Raw genomic sequence first — 15,824 nt, 5'->3', positions numbered from 1 at the left:
GCGACGATCGGCCATCCGGTGCAACAAGCTTGTCGACATCTAGAAGCAATACAAGATCATTGGCAACGGGTAGGAGAAGGACTCCGTGGTTGACCTCGCCGAGACCATCATCGACCCTGCTATGCCAACATGAAAGAAGACAACGATACCAAGGACCTGAACACATGGGAGGTACCTCTAAATCTAGCCTACATAACCTATGCGGCCAAGGACGCATACACATGCTACGACATGTACATGCGGATCTTGGACAAGAGGGCGTGTCTGCTTCCCGTAACCGACGAGTACACAGACAGTCGCAGCATCATGATCAAGCGTGCTAGGAAGGTCTAGATGTTGTTCTTTATCTGTTTAAGCACCTTTATCATTTGAGTGTTTCATGCATTAGCCTATGTGTCTTATTTATCTCTTTTGTCCGAAATATTTCTTCTAAGAACCCATTAACCTGTTTGCTTTTTTTAGTGACTATTTGCTTATGTATGTAACTAGTTCACTTGGTTGTCGTGCTTTGAATCTCCTTCCTCCCAACATATTCCCCTTCTCAAGTGGACCTAGCAGGTCTCGTACACAGACATATGGGACCAACCACCTATCCATTTGTATTTCTTTATTTTGTTCAATCTTTCGTCCTCTTCCTATACAGCGGCTGGCTGCGCTGCTGCGCACGGCTCGGTGACCCATCATTGCCTTTGGAGTTGGCCAGGCCATCCCTCTACTCCCACACATTGTCCGCGGTGGTAGCTCCACCGGCCCACCCTGCACCCGAACAAGTCAACCCTCATACTCCCCTCCGCCTGCGTCTTCCCTCGCTCCGTTCGTTCGGTTCGAGGTCTCGACTACGGCCTCTGCCTTGGTGCTCTCGCCACGGCGCCACCGACTGTCGTTCCCAACATGGTCAACAAAACAAGAGGAATCGGGAGACGACTGTTCGTCGAGAGGCTGACAGTCCCGAGCCCACCAGGTCCATGGCCTAGGTTTTGTTGTTTAACATGGGCAGCCCACGACATGTTTCAACTTTTTGGATCCAGCAGGTATCAAGCGGCCTATGGGCCTTCCAGCCTAGCTTGTCTGTAACATCAGCATCCCAACTTATGTTTGTTCTTTCAAGACGACGCATAGCTCAGTTCTATTTTTCTATAAGAATGCAAAACTAAGCCTATGTTTTCCCTTTTATAATAGTATATATATATTTATATCTTATTTTATTACATATATATAATAAAAACAACATAAGGTTCCATTAAACCTATCGTTTGTCCAACCATTTTATAGACGTTCCCAGTTCCATTACTTTTCCTTTTCATTAATCCTATATCTGAATTTTCTCCCACTTTCTTTTTCAATGTAATCTGAGTTTTCTCCCAGTACTTTTCCCTATAACCAACTCAACTGTTACATGTCTAGTCTAAATAATAATAATACCCCACGTCCTATTAACTCATCAAATTAAAATGATATTTTATTTCATAAATCGAAAGTTCTTACAAAATAATAATTGTTTATATATAACTTGGCAAGTTAACTCATAGTGATTGCATACATAAGTTTGCAAAGATTTTACTGACCAATGCAGCAATAGACGTGCAATCATGTGTTTATATTTTTATAACATTTCTCTATCCAGCCCAACATGATATTTTCACCCAGCCCAGCAAGTCCGCGGATTTCGAGAAAAATGCAAATGGGCTTTAAATTCTACCATAATATATAAACAGGCTGCATAGATGCTACATCATTGTTTCACCTAGCCCACCAAATGGATTAGCTGACATGTGAGCCAGTAGTTCGAAGCCTAAGCACTTTCACAAAAAAATAAAAATACAAAGGTCGAAGCCTATGCAAGGCGTTGGATTTACATCCAACAGCCGGCATTCTTCTTCAATCTCTCGTCTTCTTCCCCCAGCGCTGCTGGGACCGCCTGCTCCAGCCTCCAACGTCCGGCGGTGCTATTTTGTGCGCTACATAGCGAAACGCTACCCCACCGACGGCCAGGCCATCCCTCCACTCCTCCGCACCTCCTGTTATTCTTCGCCGAGTGTAGGCCCACCCCGCACCCGAACCAGTCAAGTTTCCCACTCCTCTCCGTCTGCGACTCCACTGCCGCATCTTCCCCATCTGCGAGGCGTTTCGGTCTGGGGCCTCGCCGTCATCCACCGGCTTGGTGCGGGGTGTGGTCAACTTGGTCAACAAACGAGAGTCATCGGAAGATGACTGTACGTGGAGAGGCTGACAGTGGGGACGCACCACGCCCATGGGCGCATGCATGCAACTGCATCCTTTTTACCCTAAAAATAATGTTTTCTACCCCTGACAGCTGGGACCCACCAGCTACATCTTCGCATGCAAGGAAGTGCATCCTTATTACGGGCAAAAAAATCATTCTTCCCCTGACTGCTGGGACCCACCAGCTATATCTTCGCACGTAAGGAAGTGCGTCCTTATCCTCCTTAATAGCTGGGACCCACCTGGTCGAAGCGTACGTAGCGTTGTCTGTGTACATACCGGTCGATCGGTCTGTCTGCCACGATGAACCATGGCCGAGTAAGGAGCAGTAGCAGTTCACGCAGTCCAGTCAAAACCATGTACACGTACGTACAGCCAGATGCCAAAAAACGGCCACGTACGTACATACTGGCCGGGTCTCGAACGCGTACTCACGCATACGTACGGCCAGGGTTCATGTACATGGAGAGGCCACGGACGGCATCAACGGCGTCATGTTCATCGGAAGCCAACCAGCTGGGTAAAAACGGAGAAACTACGTCGTCGTATTCATGGGGAGGCAATGGAATGCGTCGTGTTCATCGGGAGGCAACGGAATACGTCATGTTCATCAGGAGCCAACTGGCTTGGGTGGAACAGCAGAAACGAGGTCTGGCGTACCATAGAACGGAGGAAACACCAGATACTGTTCATCCCAGGGGTCCTGTTCATCCAGCCTCCACCGGCTACTGTTCATCCAGCCCTCCACGGGGTCCTGTTCATCCAGCCTCCACCGTCTACTGTTCAACCAGCCCTCCACGGGGTCCTGTTCAACCAGCCCCTCCTCGGGGTCCTGTTCAACCAGCCCTCCACGTACGGGGTCCCTCCACCGGTTACTGTTCATCCACCCCCACGCCTCCTCGATCGAGGTCCTGTTCATCCAGCGGCAACAGCCTCTACTACCATGGGATCCTGTTCATCCAATTCCCACCGGGAACTGTTCATCAAGAGGCAGCTTCGATCGGCTTCAGTTAGCAGCAGTAGCAAAGGAATCACTCAGGTTCAGTTAACAACAAGGGATCGATCGGGGTTCAGTAACGTAGCTAGTGCAATCGCTCGGCTTCAGTTAGAGCCCAACGCCTCGCACACACGCGCGCACGTGTATGAGAAAAATGCGCAAACCTCCGTGCATTGCTAGGCCCCGACCACCCACCGTAACCGGGAACTCCCTGATATTTTCCTCGCCCTCGCTTCTACCATGATTTTTTTCGTCATGGACGGCCCAAAGAATGTCATGCAGGTGCGTCTCCGGCTTGCCCAGGACGAAAAGCCCATTTTTTGTCATGATTTTTGTCATAGAAGTAGGAGCCCTCCACATCTATGATGATACCGGGTTTTGTCACAATTATCGTCATAGAAGTGTCATAAGCATGACAGGAAAAAAAATTCGTTCGGCCCAAAATGTCACGGATGTGTCTTTTTTGTAGTGGAGGTGACACGGCAACGCAGCTAAACGGATGTCGACGAGGTGATGGCTAGCACGTCCCCGCCCACCACCATCATCGAGGAGAAGTAGAACACGGGAGGCCACCGCCGATTGTATCCCATGAAGCCACCGCCGAGGCGACGCCGGCGAAAACAGTCGGTGTCTTGCACGATTCTTCTTCAGCCAGATGCTGGAGGAGGACAAAGAGATCGGGCGGCGACCATTTAGATTAGGTATATTAATTCTACCAGGATGGTTGTAATGGGAGTATGGTAAGTAGTATCATGCATGCCAACTAGGCAAATTTGATGAGGCCGCGTAGAATTAAATGAAGAAAGAGAGGGTTGAGTCTCATATTATGATACCATATGGAATTAAGTTACTCCCAATGTGGTTAGTCTTAGGCCTTGTTCGGTTCTACCTCCTCCCAAGGGGTTTGGAGAGGAATGGAGGGGAATTTTGCTTGTACATGATTTAACCCCCCCACAATCCTCGTTAATCCCCGTTAAAACCCCTTGAACCGCACATGCCCTTAAGGTTAAAATGACCGGGATTACAGATCACAGGGTACAAACTTCATGGATTTAAAGGTGAGATTTTGTTTTCGACTAGCTCTACAACCTCAAGGTTTATAAATCGGACTTCACTCTCCCCTCACGCACACGCCCGGGTACACTCACGATGGAGCGCATTTGCACACGAAAAGGCAGTTAACGTGACAATTTGAGACATCTAGTCGTCCACTTAATGTGGGGTCTGGGACCAAATGTCAGCCATACCAAGTGTAACCTGAATGCGGTAGCGCGGTTATTGATCGAGTTTCTTTTTACTGGTACGTTAAATGAAAAAAATATGGCCGCACGCGTATGCAATTTAAAATGATCGCTATAGAGGGAAAAACAATTACTACTGCACTAGTCCACTTCGGGACTTGCTTGCTAGGGTTGTTCTCTTCTTCTCACTCTCTCACCCTCTCTAGATCTGAACAAGACCGTGGTGTCCACTCTCTTTCTCTCTCTCTCTCTCACTCACTCTCTCTCTCTCTCTTCTCTCCGGTTGACACATCCGGCCGGACACCTTCCGCTGGTGGTTGCTGGTGGCCAGGAAGGAAGCCGACTCGCGCCAGGTCAGAGCGCCGTCTTCTCCGACCTGGCACCAGCGTGGGAGGTCCTCCTCACCCTTGCTCCCGCCGTCGAGTTCGCAGATCCCGCCGCCTGCCTCGCCACATCCCGCCGACCGGAGGTATAACTTTTTTAGAACCGGCCTTGTTCTAATGGCCCAGCTCCCCACGTTGTTGCATCCCTTTTTCATCAAGTTAGGATTGCTCCCCATGTCGCTGCATCCTGCATGTGGATATTCTTCTAGTATTACAAAGCTCTCCATGTAGCTAGCTCCGTCAGCTTGTCGAACACTCAAACACCACCTAAATTTTTACTATTATAGGAAAAAAGGTAATGCAGATGCTGGCTAACGAACCGATCTATTGGTTGGAAAGGGAAATAAAGATGCTGGCCTGACTGGTCTCTTGGTCGAAAAAGGACAGAAAGTGGGGGGTGTTGGGTCGACGATGCAACCGAGAATGAGCATGTCTAGATTTCTTGTGGTCACATAGGAAAGGTCACTAACGAGAACAAAAAATGCACAAATCCAAACATGCTTTGCATGTTTGCTGCACTCGGCAACACCTTTGCCTCACCACTTTATGCCTTGGTGGATGTAAAACGTGCTTGTGCCTCCCCTGTCCCTATGCCCTTAGTGCTGCTGTTTATCTAACATCACATGTAAAATGAAACAATGCCACTGTTAATGTGATGTTGCTATTAAGTAATGTTGTTGTCAATCTATTGCCATTGATAAAAAGAATCAATGCCACCACCATTTTATGAAATGCTTCTGTCTTTCTTTATTTCTCATAAAGCGTGTTTTGGGCCATTACACTAAACTCTGACACCGGTAACATAGCTGCATCTCCGTTGAACTGCAAAAAATTTAATTTCACAATGGTTGACACGACGATGTGTTTCTCCTTTCCGTATCACCCTTCGTTAGAACAATTGTTCCTGTTAACCATGCACGTACATACTGATCAAGTGGTACCCCCAATCTGTCATCAAATAGTCATAATGCAATTGTTATGCATGTTAATGTAAGCCACCGTTAATCTAGTGCTAGTGTTGATTTGATGTGATGGCACTTCTTAGATTATGGCACTTTTTCATACTAGCACTGTAATGCCATTGATAACATATGAGATGCTGTTGTTAATCATATGCCGCTGCAAAGAAATGACACTGCTTAAATAACCCTGTTACATATTTGTGCAAACAGGGTTGTCTATCTCCATATGGTGTCTATTTGTGCAAACGGAAGCACAAACCTCAATTTTAGTGGAACCTGTTGTCAGCTGACCTCACGGTGCTCCAGGTATTCCTACATTCTAAACTAGGTAGAATGACCAATGCAAGATGAAATAAGCTTATTCGTACGTTGACTTGCTGTTTGCAGTGTGGAACGAGCCTGTCATGTGTGGAGGAGCAAAATAGCACTGCAGCCGCTCCGTCAACGCAAGATAAAAGAGACCGAGTCATTGATGGCCTGGCCGGCGAGTAGGGGTCGTGCAAACAGCGGTGCATTATTTTAGTGGAACTGCACAAAAAAGATATTGGGGTTAGTCGGACAAATTTTCTACAACCACACGGAAGGAATTGCGCTCATCGATTGCATAGAATTTCCACCGTGCCAGCATAGGAGATCCCAAGGTGGAAATCAACTAACCACCTATAAAATTATGCATAATCTTCCTCACGCAGGTCAATATCCCCTTCGTCCAGATGATCGTGTTTTCTAATGCCGAGCTATTGATATCTGTTACTGTTTTGCGACAACTTTTAAGTACAGCGCTTTCCTATCTTTTCACATTCAGGACAATGGAGATGATTTCAGTGGAACTGCACAAAATGGTCTGATGTTGAGTGATCTCTATTGCCTCCTCTGTTTGCTGCAATGTGTCAGCGTAAATTGTAAGATGAGCCATCAAGCTAGCTCTGGAGTTGCCAACATGCTCAAAGTGCATGCAACATTGAGTTGAAAGAAGCATGCCCAGGAAATTAATGCGTGCGTAGGGAGGCCCTTTGCTTATAGAAGCATCTACCATTTTTTCTTTATTTCTACACCCTCTCACAACTTTGTCTTGGTTATAGTCATATGAATCATTTAGATGCATAAACATGCTGAACTTAAGTGCTTGTGAATGTTAGCTAGTATGCATACCGTATCTTGTGAAGCTTAGTTTAGTGTGAATGTTAGCGTGTCAACCTTTACAATCTATGTATATTGTGGGCATGTCATTTGACCCCCTCATTTTGCCGCGCTACAAACAGTGTGAGTGTCTGCATGCAGTACACCATCCTCTAATTTGGTGGATGCCAAGCCGGCCCGAAAAAGAGCTATAATTTTTTTTCAATTTGAAAAACCGATGAGGAGCCATAATTAAGCTGGAGGCATCTCTTTTTTTCTTTCGAATGAGCAATAAGCTGGAGAGCTAGAGAGTCTCTAATGGGCTGCCTCTAGTGTTAAGGCCCTCCAGCATAAAACACGGACAACCGAATGGGCTGATACAAAAGCCTATCCATCTTAAAGCCCATTTGTTTTTGTTTTTTGCGAGGAAGAGCCCATATTTCTTTAAGAGGGGGCGATTGAAAGGACCGAGAAGAGGTGTCTAGAGGGGGGTGAATAGACTCTTAGCAAAGAAAAGTTGCAGTTTTTATTTTCTTCAAGTTAAGGTGGAGTTTTAGCACAAGTTTAAACATTCACAATACATATCAAGCAAGCATGACAAGAGTATATGAGCAGCGGAAAGTAAAACATGCAATTTGCTAGAATGTAAAGGGATAGGCACTACAACAAAAAACCCCTATAACAACGCATGTCTACCAACGAAACATACCTATGTGTTGTTTGGGTCAACGTCCCACCTCCCACCTCCCACCTCCCATGATTTGCTAACCCCCCCGTACCCACCTTCACATTATCCACAGAAAAACCTACACATTACCTCTGCCTCCTCCATCCAAGGAGTACGCGGCCAAGCCAAATCTCTTCTCTCCGTGACCACAACGCCGCCGCCGCCACCAGTGATTCTGCCTAGCTCCGGCGCTTGCTGCGCCGCCGCTTACAGGAGCAGCTACCCCTCACTACCCTTCCCCGATCCCTCGCCATGGCGACTTCCTCCGCGCCCCTACATGCGGCCCGCAGCAACCCTAGTTACCACAGGTCGCCAATGTCCCGCGCCTCCTCTGTTTTGTCGATCTACTGCCCCGCGCCTCCTCTGGTTTGTCGACCTACTGCCCCGCGCCACGTCTCCGCACGCGCCGCTCCCGGCTCGGCCTTGGTGGTGCTGCTCCGCCTCAGCAATCTCGACTCCGACGCCGCTCACGGTTCAGCAAGCCACTCCTCTGACCCGCTCTTCTCTTAAACTATTTTGTTCTTTCTGTGGCAGGCCAGGGCGGATTCTTTGCCGGCCATCGTGATGACAATCCACGCTACCTTGACTGCTCATCCTGATCCACCGCCGCGGGTGCTGGCTTGCATCGGCATCAATGTCACTACACTCCGTAAATCAGAGGATGCCTAACATCACACGGTTTGTCCCTTTTCCTTCCTGCCTTTGAGATTGTATCACTGAGCGCTTACTTGTGTACCTCTATCCTTCTCGAGTAGTGCTGCCACCATGTAAGACTCTAATTGAAACCATGACAATGCGAAACACGGTGTGTATGCATCGTTCATGTCTATGCATCTTATTATATAATATATATACAGCAATGTTCATTATATGTACAGCTCATACCGTTTTCCCTTGTTAATTATTTTCAATGTATGATTATTTTTTATGTGGCTTGGCATTTTTCATTAGTCCCCTAGAAAACATAACCGATGAGATGGATATATTTTTCAGGTAATGATCTGCCCGCGGTGTTTTCAAGTGGAGAGGCGGATGATTTAAAGTGCTATTATCAGAATATTAGATCACTGGTGGCGTGTTGTCTGCTGGAAGCAATTCGCCTAGAGGGGAAAGGGTGGCCGTTGTACCGGGGGTGAGTACAATCGAGGGCGAGGCACACGTGGGTGGGGAGGAAACACTTGGTGCTAGGTTAAAGGAAGGGCTGAGTACGATTAGTCCAGTGTAGTTACAGGTGTTGGCCTCTAGCTTGCTGTCAAAGACGTGCTCTTGCAGAGGACCAGAGTAATGCTTTAATTCCCGCCAATGCATCAATGCAAGGTATGTTGTGCTTGAAACTTTCGTGGAGCGTTCACTACATAGTAGTGTTAATGCTTTTCCATGTTCTTTCAAACCATACTTCAATATGCTAATGTACATGCTTCAATATACTCCATCTGAGAACAGTTTGTCGGGATATGAGGATGAGCCAAGTTTGTCCGTTTAGACTGATATGTATGGAACCCAATATGTTTTTTTGACTGAAACCCAATATGTTGCAACCCTGACCTTATTTCCTTATTTCTTATACTGTATGGCATCTATTTTAGACTGGACCAGTTTTTCCTAATAAATAAAGAATAGTCTGATCAAGCGGCAGGCAAAACTTTATAATTCCCTTCATTATATATGAAATTATGGCTACTTTTTTTGTTGTGGGGGATGGTTAGCTTATTTTTTTAATCTAAATCATATAGAACTTAAATGTAATGTGAACAGTGCGAACAGTTACAATGTTAATATAAGTAAGATAGCAGGCCATAGTTTAAGATTTACAAGAACACCAGATTAGTTATTTCCTCCCCTGCAAAAAAAAGATTGGTTATTTCCTGATATATATATATATATATATATATGTATATATATTCGCGCTATTCGTCACCCTGGGTGAGGAATTCTTATTCCTCACCCCAGTCCAATCCCACGCTCAGAAACTTCAAAACATAAGAAATAAAAGACTTGAGGTAAGATTACAATGGCATGGAAGGAAAGTTGTTCCGCTGCCGTACAAAAAGGATCGAGGTCACCTTACAGAATGCATGCCTGTGAGTTACGAGGTAATCTTACAGAATGAATGTTACATCCTCTTGTGTATCGTCCAACGAGATCACAAATAAAAACGAACGATGCTGCTGTAATCTTACGGCAACGAATGGGAAGGATAAAGTTGCATTCCTATAATTTACATTAGGTATTTTCACTAGTCTTTTAATAGTCGTTCTGCACCTGGTCCACTAATCGTTTTGTACAAGGTAATTTTGGTAGCGATAATGAAATGGTCCATTAATTCATTTTGCACACAAGGCACTTTTGGCATAAAATTTTTCAGAACAGGCTTAAAGAAGTGATGACCAATGTAGTGTGAGGCATTTTTTTGACGTCATAGCGTACATGAGGCATTTGTACAACCATGACTTAAGAAAAACCTATATTAGCCAACGTACAGATTATGATAACCAATCTAAAAGGGGGAAATCTGCCCCGTGAAAGGCATTAATGTACAGAAACTGAGAGCCAATACAAGAACTCTGCCTGGTGGCCTTAAATCCTAAAATCACAACTGAGCCATATGATAAATAGATTCCATATAGAAAGTAACTGATGTTTCCAGTAAATATCTCAAGTAATAAAAAGCATCCGTATGATACTACTAAAATTCGTTTGGAGAACATCGAATATCACTTGGCAAATCGGTAACCAGCAGCATGAAAAAAAAATCATAAATCGTTATTACAGAACTGAATACTACCGGACTAATTACATCAGGAAGTGAAGAGACATGGAGGCGCAACTTCACTGACATCGTACAGGTTTAAACTTGGTCTTCAAGCAACTTAATTTGCAGGTGGCCACAGATTGCCCATCAATTTCATGTGTCCTACAATCTCTGCAGCAATTGAAACATTCATATCCTATTAATAGAACTGAAGCCTTCAGATTTATCTTTCTTTGCACCAATCCTGATTTTTTCTGCTGATTGTTAGGAAAGGAAGGGTGAGCTTCACTTCACCCAAAAGAGCTTGCTTCCGTGTCTCAGCACCAGTTTGTAGTACCACTCTATCTATTGCCAAACCTGATGCAGAATAGCAAATGACATCTACTCCCTCTGTCCCATAATATAAGAGCGTGTAGTGTCAAAAACGCTCTTATATTATGAGACAGAGGGAGTAGTTTCTTATGGATTTCCATAATTGCCAGACACAGTGGCAAGCAGAGCTATGCATTTCTCTCGAAATAGGCTTTCACACCGTTTTACAAATAAAGTCGGAGCTATGCATTTCTTCTCTTAATGGTGAGTAATTGGCTCTTTGTACCTATGATGACACAAAATATTCTACCAGACGTATCCCAAAATTATATACATGAAAAGGAAGGAGGAGAGAAGAATTTAGAAGAAAAAAAGTGTGTATAACCAAGGGGACACATAACAATGAGAATCATCTTATTCATATGTTTTACTTATTAATTCATGTTCATGAGCAGCTGCTGCTTTTCTTGTGGTTGTGACCAGTAAGCAAAGGATTATTTCAGTAGCCTTGGAAATCATTCCATTTTTTACCATATGAACTTTCCAAGTGGTATCAGATATTAAATTAACTTCACATCCTAACCATCCAACATAAAATTGGCTAGAAGCGTTGAAGTAAATTGTACTATAGACATCTAAAAGGAATAATGATCATACCCCAATGGTGAGCACATTTAAAATACTTGGTGTGCGGCGATCTCGGCAGATTTGTTTAACCATATTTGTTTTTACATTTCATCACAACATGCTCGCTGACTTGGATCAACTACATTTGTTTTTGAAACGCAGTACGGCGATCTCGGAACATTTCTCAGATTCATTTTTATAGTTTTGTTTGTAAAAAATCATTTTATTACAGCATGCTCGCTGAATGATTGCCAGCAACGACCTCTGCCTCGTCAGGACTCCGGAGCAGTCGTGAACACGGGGGTGGCGAGCCTCGCATTCATGGTGACTCTCCTTTGTTGCCTTGCACGACAAAGAGGAACCAGGAATGGAGGCAGCAGCACCAGCGCGGCGATGAGGGACTGGCAAGATTTACCTTGTCAGCTGAAATCTGACGATAGAATTTTTTTCATCCCCAGATGGAAACAGTAACACAAGTGTAAAAAGCTCGCCAGATTCAGTGGGAATAAATTAGGTTTGAGCTCATCTCATGCCACATCGGGCTACAGCATAAACTAAAACAACACTGAAAATATGCAACTTATCAGCTCCTTTTATGGCACTAAAATCACTAGTGGGCAATGTACAAATTGGATTAAAGAACACAAACTGTTTTCCAAGAATATGTGTTGAATTATTGTAGAAATTGGATTCCAGGGACTCAATAACAAACTTGATTATGCCTCAGAGATTTGTTATATTAGGTTAATACTTTAGACAGACCCTTTCAACCCCATGAAAATCAAATGGACACTGTGAATTCAAAAACAATGATTCGCTTGAACCGCCCAAAAAATGAACTAACTACATATTAAAGCTGTAATCTACTCCAAAAGCAAACCAGACCAGTAGTAAAAGCATTGAATGCGTACTCTTCTTGCCATTTGCAGTAACAAGCAGCAAGTTGCTCTTCAGAATATACTAGTATGACGCAAATCAGACTCTAATTAACATCCTTTAAATTTCTTTCAGATTTGTTGGCTAATTGATTTACCCAAGAAGAGCTTTTGTATCGAAATCTACCTAAATCACATAATTTCAGAGCCGCAGATCACTCCTACAATCATCATAACTTATCCTATTCTGAATTTCTGATACACCATATCAAAAATTGGGTCAAACAGTTAAATGCAAGCAACAGAAAATTTGACGCACTTGGTGCTTCTGCACAATCGAGACTGCTACTATGTCACGAGAATTCATGCACAAGTAGAAAAAAATTACTGACCTTTTGAGGCGCTGATGGGCGGGATCTGGAAGTTGGGGCGACTGGTGGCGCTCAGGTAGGGAGGTGGCGATCGATTCTGGCGGCTTCTCATGGAGAGTAAGCAACGGGATGTGACCTTCTCGATTCCAATTGATGATGAGGTCGCAGAGGAGAGCAAGGTGCTTATTCCCCTGCTGACAGCCACCGGAATGTCGCCGGCCGACAAGGCCGCCACCCGCAGCGGAGCCTCCCGCATCGCTGCTCACCTCGACGTTGCCACCGGTCCACGGGGTCACCCCAGCGCCGCAAGCAGCAGCCTCCAACCAAAATATGCCGCCGCCCGCTCGTTGCCGAAATCTGCCGCCGCTCGCCTCCAGAACTGCTCACCGCTTTCCGCTCACAAATCAAATCGACCCAAAAAATGTGGGGACGTGGGCATAAACGGTGGTAATTTTTTTAGGTGGGTAGGAGAGTGGTGCGGGTCAAAAGCGGGTGCGATGGTGTCGACTGGCTGGGTCGCTCGACCAGGGTGAAGAATTACTTATTCTTCACCCTGGGTTATTAATAGAGTTTCTATATATATATGTGTGTATATATATATATATATATATATATATATATATATATATATATATTCTTAAAACGAAAGTCGTCACGTCAAAAATTATGAACTATTTATTTTTATTGCTCAGAGTATTGTCCTATAGGTAGTGAGTTCGATGTTGAACTGTAAACTTAGAAGAAAAAGTTCATTGAAAGGTAGAAACAAATATCACACAAAATATAGATTACTGGTAAAGATTTCTAGATAGAAAGTTAAGAGATGAAAAGCTACAATGCCACACAAGATAAACACTAGCCCCTCAAATATGGTGATTTCACCAATCTTTTTGCACATGGATCTTTCAGATAAAGAGCTACCTGAAGTTCAAGCTCCATTTTGCATTTCCGATTTAACCTTTTTTGAAAGGTGCTTATAATACAGGAAACACTTTAGATAGAAATTCTACCTTGAGCTGTTCATTATCTAACACTTCTGCTGAACTTATCGCAGGATACCAGAATATGGGTTGCTTTAGACTTTCCTTGAGGAACTGGTGACAAAATACACAGAAACCAAGTTTGTTAAATTATCCCCACTAACTATATTCCCAACTACCCATATAGGATGTTTCCAAAGGGATTTTTGTTCGTCTGCAGCAACTTTGTGGAACGAAATGCACACCTGAATGTAAGTTATATGACACAATCAGTTTCCATTATCTTAGTTCAAGTATTCTTTTTCTGAGGTTAATTGAAGTTATTGTTCTTTATTTAGTTGGCTGGACAAAAAAAATAACAGTGTGTGTGTGTGGCTATGTTAAAGTTGCAATTACCCAATCGCAGTATACAATTTACAATTTTTGTGTATACTGTCATCTAGATGCCTTAACGTGAGTAATCTTTGATCTTAGGATGAGATTCTTTTTTTGTACTAAGAGGGACCATGTTCATTATGACATGCATTTCTATATATTAGATATATGGTCCTAATGTATTTTTGGCTTGCAACATATGGCAAAAGAAAAGAAAAAGATTGAGGGGAAAAATTTAAGAGTGCGTAGCAGAGTGGCATGCCTAGTTCACAGTTATACATTCTTATTACAATTAAATCAAGCATCTCCTAGGAATAAGGAACGACAAGAATTTTTCTTGGTCATTTACAATACACTGAATTGATGTGAGCTTTCCTTCGATAAATGATCAATCCCAGAATATTTAAGCATTACATGCGGTTTCCATCTCCTCATGCTGAATTTTCATTTTGTTTATTTAATCTGTTGCAGTGGCGCATTGCCAGTCAGTTCTAGTACTGAACCATGGGCAGGGTGGCGGTAATTCATCCTATAACAATGTCATAGAAGGCATTCACAGGTAGTTCCTAGAGAAGCTTGTCATCCAGCATGAAGGACGATGAAGACGAAGATGATGCATTGCTAAGTTGTTGATAGAAAGGTGGAGAATGGGGCTACTACAAGATAGTTTTACATTTACGTTATACAATGTCAGTTTCATGGTTAATAAATAGGAGATCATGTAATATCTTTATCAGAGTGTGTTCCATGTAATGCAAACCGATTTGATTAAATATATAAAATCTTTCTGTTTAGTGGATTGCTGCTCCTTACTCTGTTGTTCATAATATATAAAATGCCAGTAATTGTTCAAGCTATGCACAGATGCATGGAAGTGCTGCACTGGTTTGCAATGTGAAAATTGGTTTGTGTAGGGTAATCAGCAACATATACAAAGTGTTGTTTTGGTGTAGATATATATGTTGCTATCTAACAAAGTGTTGTTTTGGTGTACATATATATGTTGCTACGTGCAACCCTTTTACATGCCGATTACCAATACAACTATATGTGTTGTTGTAGACCCTTCCAACGCCACCAACGGCAACGGATACTAATCCGTTGGTGTAGACCTTAGAAACACATATATGGACATTAGGCAACGCAACGATTCGTTGCTAAAGGGGGGTTCCCGTTTTAGTGAGGATTGGAGTGTGCAAACGCAATTGGGGACACGGAGATTTTTGGCGTGGTTCCGATAGGTGGTGCTATCGTACATCCACGTTGATGGAGACTTCAACCCACTAAGGGTAATGGTTGCGCGAGTCCACGGAGGGCTCCACCCACGAAGGGTCCACGAAGAAGCAACCTTGTCTATCCCACCATGGCCATCGCCCACGAAGGACTTGCCTCACTAGGGTAGATCTTCACGAAGTAGGCGATCTCCTTGCCCGTACAAACTCCTTGGTTCAACTCCACAATCTTGACGGAGGCTTCCAAGTGACACCTAACCAATCTAGGAGACACCACTCTCCAAAAGGTAATAGATGGTGTGTTGATGATGAACTCCTTGCTCTTGTGCTTCAGATGATAGTCTCCCCAACACTCAACTCTCTCTCACGGATTTGGATTTGGTGGAAAGAAGATTTGAGTGGAAAGCAACTTGGAGAAGGCTAGAGATCAAGATTTATGTGGTTGGAATGGAATATCTTGATCTCAACACATGAGTAGGTGGTTCTCTCTTAGAAAATATTTGTTGGAAGTGTAGGCATGTTCTGATGGCTTTCTCCACGAATGAAGAGTGGGTGGAGGGGTATATATAGCCTCCACACGAAATCTAACCATTACACACAATTCACCAAACTCGGTGGGACCGAATCAGAAAACTCGGTCAGACCGAT

At 43.9% G+C, this 15,824-nt stretch overlaps 2 long non-coding RNA genes across 3 annotated transcripts; one reads left to right on the top strand and one right to left on the bottom strand.

The window, feature by feature from the left end:
• Positions 1-7,632: 7,632 nt before the first annotated feature.
• Positions 7,633-14,738, top strand: LOC109767987 (uncharacterized). 2 transcript variants are annotated; one of them, XR_005754508.3, is made up of 6 exons: positions 7,637-8,081; positions 8,187-8,330; positions 8,646-9,544; positions 13,158-13,559; positions 13,644-13,820; positions 14,416-14,738. It is a non-coding gene; the product is annotated as an uncharacterized lncRNA (long non-coding RNA). The 2 variants fall into 2 exon arrangements; XR_002233943.4 differs by lacking the exon at positions 13,158-13,559 and having other exon boundaries at positions 7,633-8,330; positions 8,646-8,969.
• On the bottom strand, positions 10,257-13,168 carry LOC120962997 (uncharacterized). The gene is made up of 2 exons (XR_012182101.1): positions 12,611-13,168; positions 10,257-10,575 (listed from the first exon to the last, which is right to left on the bottom strand). It is a non-coding gene; the product is annotated as an uncharacterized lncRNA (long non-coding RNA).
• Positions 14,739-15,824: the final 1,086 nt, after the last annotated feature.

This window comes from Aegilops tauschii, chromosome 4, assembly GCF_002575655.3.
Source record: "Aegilops tauschii subsp. strangulata cultivar AL8/78 chromosome 4, Aet v6.0, whole genome shotgun sequence".
Lineage (NCBI taxonomy): Eukaryota > Viridiplantae > Streptophyta > Magnoliopsida > Poales > Poaceae > Aegilops > Aegilops tauschii.
The sequence above is the reverse complement of the archived record's forward strand: the minus strand, read 5'-3'. Positions and strand labels throughout refer to the sequence as shown.